Genomic DNA, 7,038 nt, shown 5'->3' with positions numbered 1-7,038 from the left:
CTCTTCCAGAGGATCCTGGTTCAATTCCCAGCACCCACACGGCAGCCCACAAGTATCTGTAACTCTAGTTCCAGGAGATCTGATACTCTCTTCTGGCTTCATGGGCACCAGGTATGCATGTGGTGCGCTTACATGCATGCAAGAAAATCATACACAGAATAAAAATAAATCTTAAAAAAATGCCAGGTGGTGGTGGCTTATGCCTTTAATCCCAGCACTTAGGAGGCAGGTGGATCTCTGTGAGTCTGAGGCCAGCCTGGTCTACAAGTGAGTTCCAGGACAGCCATGACTGTTACATAGAGAAACTCTGTCTCGAAAATCAAAACAAAACCAAAACAAAAGTTCAGTGAGGAGCCTACCAAAGGAGTCACCATAGTAACCAGTGCCTTCATGCAGGCTAGGGTCTGTGGACCTGCAGGGGAAGGACATTTCATACAAGGCGAGGTTAGAAACAGACCTTCCTGCTGGACTGCAAGCTCATAGGACAGGGATTATACTGGCCTGATGTATTTGTAGTCTCAGCTCCTAGCAGGTCCCTGATATGGAAGACCCTCAATCAACAATGGCCGGTGAAAAGTGCTCTGCCCTTTATGACTTCCTGTCTGCTACTTCCTCCTGGGTATCCTATCTTGAGCCCAAACATGTCTTACCCACCTCTACCTGCATCAGCAACTGGCCACCCGCTGATCACCAGCTAACCACAGGTCACGTGCCACACCGCTCCAGAGACTCCAGGTATATTGACTCAGGACACCAGCACAACAAAACCCACATGACAAGGTCAATGCTAGTAAGAGGGTCTCCCTGTGAGCAGATGTGAGATCTCGGCCAGAAGAGCTGGGCAGTCTACCCAAGGTGCCCAAGGTGACGCAGCTAGGACGCAGGAAAAGCTGCAGCTTTCGAGCTCAGACAGTCTGGCTCCAGAGACTGCCAACTCAGAACGCGTGGCCCACCTCTCAATAGACCACACTGTCTAGCTTCCCAGGCAAAGTGCCCTTTATCCTCAGTCTTTATCTCCCCTTTTAATCTTTTCTTCGGCTCAGGGGTTGGAGGAGATATGTATTTGGAATGGAATGTGTGAAATGCAAGGATGAAAAGTGCAGGTTAGGAAAAAAGCTGGACTCTCTCTCTCTCTCTCTCTCTCTCTCTCTCTCTCTCTCTCTCTCTCTGTGTGTGTGTGTCCAAATTAGAGTACCGAGCCATGTTGCTATTTCTGCTGTCCAAGGCTCACAGTATACACACTTTAGCACAGGATAGATAGAGCTGAGGAGAAGGAGCAGTTAACGGAGTATTTGCCTGCAAGCAGGAAGGTCTACCTAGAGAAGCTGCGAGTTCCAGGCCAGTGTGGGCCTCTGCCTCAAACAAGATGGACAGGTCTCCTGAGGGATGACCCCACCATTGACTTTTCATGTCCACACACATGTGTAAACACACATGCAAACACACATACACAAAGGTGAGCACAGGCTTCATAAAGTGTATAATTTCTTGTATATAACTGAAGTGCTTGCTTGTTTCTTCCTTTTGTGCTGAAATCCCAAGGTCTGAAAAGGCGGCCAGCCATTCAGAGCTGAGTCTGAGGAATGGAATTCAATTTAATCCAACTCTTAGCCAGGCACTCAACAAGGTGCTTAAAAAGGGAAAGGTGGCATCAATCTATTTCTTGTTTTGCCATTTCGCACCTTCTGTCCTGTTACATAATGCCAATCCCATTCAGAATGGAAAGAATGCTTCACAATGGGCTGGTACCCAATGACGTGGGGCACATTTGCTGAACACTGGTGGCTATTGACAAATGCCACAGCTCCGCTCGAGTGTTTAATCATCAGCAGAACCTTTGGTGGCTTCATATGTCCTGCCCATGTGACAAGCAGGTGTAGGCAACAGGCTCCAGCAGAGGTGTGGAAGACAGAATTCTATTCTGGTCCTTAGGTAGCCTGTTTTCTACTGTTTGGGGCGGAAAGTTCATTCCCGGGCAAGCATGTTAGCCTCAAGTGTCCTCGGCGATGTGATCCTCCAAACTTGAAAGGTTACTGATTTATTTTTCAAGTATTAAAAAAAGATTAATTTATCAGAATACTATGTATTTAACTATGATGGAGTCAGTACAGCTTTTGTATTTAAATCACCTTGTGCATGGTATGCCCAGAATGAAGGTCACTGAAAACAAATGAACTTCACAGGCTGTCTGCCCTAGGGAATTTACAGTCTGAGGAAGGCACAACTTCTGTAGCGAAGAATCAGTGATAACACCGTGAGAGCGATGAAGGGCAGTAAGTGCTGGAGTGGCCATAAGGTGCTTCTTTGTGGAGCTAGAATGTGAACTAAGGGCTGGAAAGATGGCTCAGTGGTCAAGAGCAGGGACTACTCTTCAGGGATTGGACTTTCATTTTCAGTACTCTGTTAGACAGCTCACAACCACCTCTAACTCCCGCTTCAGGGGTTTGATGCTCCCTCCATAGACATCTAAATATGTGTGGCATACAGTCACACAGACACACACATAGGCATAAATAAAAATAAGTCTTCTTTAAGAAATATCAAATTGACCCCTGAAGGGCTGCTAAGGTTTGGGTGGAAGGCTGTATGTGAAGGTTGGGTGGGTGAGGCATTTTGGTCACATGTGGCAGAGATTCCATGGACAGAGGAATTGTGCTAGATAGAGTGAGATCTTGGACCCAGCACCTATGATGTTAACTCAGTTCTGGAAGGACCTGGTGGCAGGCAGTGCAGAATTGAGCCCAGGCACTTCCTAAGTATCCAGACACTGTTGGAAACCCCAAGATTCCAACACATGGGAGAAGCCTCACCCTTCTGGAGCCAATAGGGAAGACAGATCCATTCCAGAATCTGCTACAAGTACTAGGCATGGTGGTACATGCCTTTAATCCCAGTAGTCAGTAGACAGAGGTAGGCTGATCTCTGGTTTCAAAGCCAGTCAGGTCTACATAGTGAGTTCCAGGCCAGCCAGAACTAAAACAAAAACAAAAGATGTCTGCTAGAAGTAGAGGGTGTGAAGGGCCAAATAAAGTCAGAAAGGAAACAATGTGGCCTTGACTAGCATTGTGTTTCTAGAAAGACATAAAATAACATTTATTCATCACAGATAGGGCATCAATGACAGGCCAAAGAAATTATGTCACCCAAGTCTGAGAAGTTTAAGGGTGTGGTATAGCATTTTGCAAGGGTCTCATGCTGCATCATAGCAGAAAAACAGAAACTCAAGCAGGTATGTGCATAAGCGCCCAAAGGAGAGTGTGGGCTCTCTACTTTATACACTGCCATCAGCATTACTAGTGGATCCAATGAGATAGACACTCTTCATCGGGGGTTTTATTGACTACAGAATCTTATCAACATTTAATGGGTGTGGCTTATTATTTCAGAAGTTTAGTTCATAATCAACATGGTGGGCCATGGTGGCTGCAGACAGACATGGTGCTAGAGAAGGAGTTGAGAGCTCTACTTCTTGATCCATAGGCAACAGGAAATGAACTACTATCACAATGAGTGTAGCTTGAGCATAGGAGACATCAAAACCCACCCCCACAATGACACACTTCCTTCAACAAGGCCACACCTACTCCAACAAAGCCATACCTCCTAACAGTGCCACTCTCTTTGGGGGCCATTTTCTTTCAAACCACCAAAGTATGAGTCTCTGGGGGCCGTTTCATTCAGGTCACCACAGATACCTATCCCTCGTGTACTATCTTTTTCTCTCTTCAAGTTTCTACCTCTTCCAAGCTCTTAATGCCATCACACTGGGAATGCAATCAACAAGAATTTCAAAATGCACAGCAGTGTTCCAGAAACTAAAGTCCCATGTGTGATCCAGAAGGAGCAAGGAGAGATGGGGTGAGAAGAACCAAGCCTAGGCAACCACAAATCTGAAGGAAAGGGAGGAGAGGAGGAACACTAAAGAACTGTGTATATTTCAGCAGACTGTATCTGCAAGCTAAAATCTGTTTAAAATTTGCCCAGATAAAAAGTAGACATGGGGATAGGATGGACCCAGAGGCCAGTACAAGTTCAGGCAATATCTATCTATGGCATGCCAGTCCTGTGTTATATTTGTATTAGGAAGGACAGGCTGGAACAAACAGCTCATGGAAGGGAGTTATCTGAATTACATGGAGAGAGAGCACACTCATCCAGGCTCTCCTTGATTGACTCATTCATTCCATCTGTCACTCTTTCCTGTGCTCATCTATTCATAAAATCACCAAGTTGCCCAATCCCAGGTGCCCTCATTTGTACTGTTTTCTATATAAAGAGCCACCCCAGCACATCAGGTAGAATAGACATTAGGAGCTGTGCTTCAGAATGGCCCAGAGTACGTGCCAGGTGCTCAAGGTACTGTTGTGATACAGTTGAATGTAGGTTCAGTTTAGTCCAAGGCTGAGGGACAGCCAGCAGACAAAGTGGGGAGGTAGAAGAATAGAGAAAAAACAAAGAATGGGATGTGTACACACAAGGTCCCCCAAATTGGCAGCTACCAGGGACCCAGCCAGCTCTTCTAGGCACAGTTCATCTCCACCCTCAACTCAGAACAGACATGATTGTTCCTATATTGGCAGGGAGCTAGAAACTGAAGCCTTCTTAGAGACAGTGAGTGGCTCACAAAGCACTCTGTAAACTCCCCGAGTTGGTAAGATTCCATGCATGAGGCAAGTCTGTCCCCTTTGGAGGCCTCCTGGACATCTGAAGTTGCTGAGATTCAGAACTTGGGGGGGGGGGTTATGTAAATAAGTTGCTGTACTCCCTCTAGAAGGCTGGAAGTGGAGAATAATTTCAAACGGGAATGGCACCTTCCTCTTGCCCTCATTCAACACTTACTAGAGTGAGAAAGGTGAGATCTGTGAAAATTTATAGACTGCTTTGTTCCAATTTCTGCACTATTTTGTATTTTCTTTCTCATTGTGTACATGATTTATGGGATACAATATAACACCCTGACACCCAGTGAGCATAAGATGCTTTGGGGAAGTCAACATTAACGTCACATCAGTGGCCGTATGGCACTGGGCTGTCCATGAGGTCACAGCGGATGTCTGACTGCTTAAGAACATGAATGGAAGTTTCCCTGGAAAGGCTGATTTGTGGCCTTCTGTCTACTGCTGTCCCTCACTCCGACTTAACTCCCTAAATCCTTGGTCATTGTTGGAGGTGGTGCCGGGCACAGTGTCAGCCTTTGATGCTGGACACTAAAGCATGGAGCCATTCACTAAGTGAGAAGGCTGACTGGACCTATTTTTCTTTTACCCAGTAGACAAATGGATTCCTAGGCAAGACAAGAACAACAGAACCTCTTTTCAAATGAAATGAAAGGGGTGGGATGGGAGTGACAGATGCCTAATTAGAGTTGACTTAAGGATCAAGATCATGAATCTGTGGGCTTGTTTAATGGGAAAAATTAAATATAGATTTGTTGGGTTCGGACATTGACATCCACATGCCCAGAGGCCTTGGGCCTGCTCATTTCTTCTCTGTCTTTTTCTCTGGTTGCATTATTTCCTTGGAAGCTACAGAATTGTATCAGCCTCAGAGGTGCAAACCCCAGCCTAAAGAGAAGGCAAACCTCCTTTCCCAGTCATAGAGCAAAAGTTCCTGAATTGAGTCGAGTTAGCCCTGCTTGAGTGGTATGTACATTCCCAAACTGAGTCAATTCTCTTGGCCAAAAGGAAAGAAAACTTCTGTTGGCTGGGCCTAAGTCACATGCCCAGTCTTGGAGCAGAGAAGGGGAGGGCCACTCTACTGAGGCACTTGGAGTAAGAATGAGAACAAGACGGATGTAAATGGGAAATGGATGTCAGGCAAGTAAAAGAGCAGATCCCCAACGTATATCCCCTGCACATGTAGATCAATGTTGTGGTTCAAATGTGAAATGTCCTCTGTAGGATTCTGTATTTTAACATGTGGTCCCCAAAAGGTGAAGCCTTTGCTGGAAGAAGTAAGCCACGAGCTACATATGGTAGAATGTAGATAAAAATATGGGTTTATTGAAAATGTAAGAGTTAGCTAGTAATAAGCCTGAGCTATTAGTTAAGCATTTATAATTAATATTAAGCCTCCATGTCGGTTATTTGGGAATCAGCAGGTGGGAAAGAAAAGCCCATCTACACTTTATAGTAGTCCAACTCAATATCCTTCTGGTCTTTGCTTCTTGTTCCCAGGGATGTGAGGAGACAATGAGTCCAAACTCCAACACACTTTCACCGCCATGATAGACTATATCCCCTCAAACAGTGAGCGCAGATAAATCCTTCCTTTGTTTATTTTTGTTTCTGCAACTAGAAAAGCAACGGAAATATTAATAATCTCTTTGTGGGACAGGGCTGAGCTCGGAATGTTGAAATACAGCAGGGTACCCAGTACTGGAGGATTTAGGGGCTCTCTTCACTGCTCATGTTCATATTTACTGTGTTTTTCTGGAAGGAAGGGGAGCAATGGAATTTAGCAGGCATTCCTTTAAGGGTTTGCACTTGCAATGCTTGCGTACGACACTCTGGAGAGGTGGAGTGGTGTGGAGATGATTGTGCCTTTAGGTCTCAGGTCCACCTCTACCACTTGCTTCTCATATGAGCTTAGCATCAGCTTGTTTTCCTGAGATTCTGTTTCTCTCTTGGAGAGACAGAAATACCTCCATGGATGTGGAAGCTAATGAATACTGGGAATGATGAGAAAGACTTGATTTCCAGCCATCACCACTTGTATCTGAGACAAATACAACATCCCTGGGGTACCTGGTGCTTGTGGCTTCCTGTACCTGATAGTTGGTGAGCAGTCCCTGGTGTTCATAACGACCCGGCAGCCTCCAGCTGGTCATCTCTAATTGCAGGGATCCATCCAATGATCGGCCTTCCCAGACATTTATTTGATTTCTACATGGTGGCATCCATTGCAGATTTACAAACAAAGAATAATCTCTGTGGTGTGCGAAGCAACACATAAACAAAGCAAAAGAAATCAGCTAGGCAATTTCTTTTTTGTGCAAGAATCAAAACTAAGCTAGCAAGCACACCTTGCTAGCAGGCA

The sequence above is a fragment of the Alexandromys fortis genome, unplaced genomic scaffold, assembly GCF_014885135.2.
Source record: "Alexandromys fortis isolate MF-2015 unplaced genomic scaffold, M_Fortis_MF-2015_v1.1 scaffold_0, whole genome shotgun sequence".
Lineage (NCBI taxonomy): Eukaryota > Metazoa > Chordata > Mammalia > Rodentia > Cricetidae > Alexandromys > Alexandromys fortis.
This window is presented reverse-complemented; position numbering follows the sequence as displayed.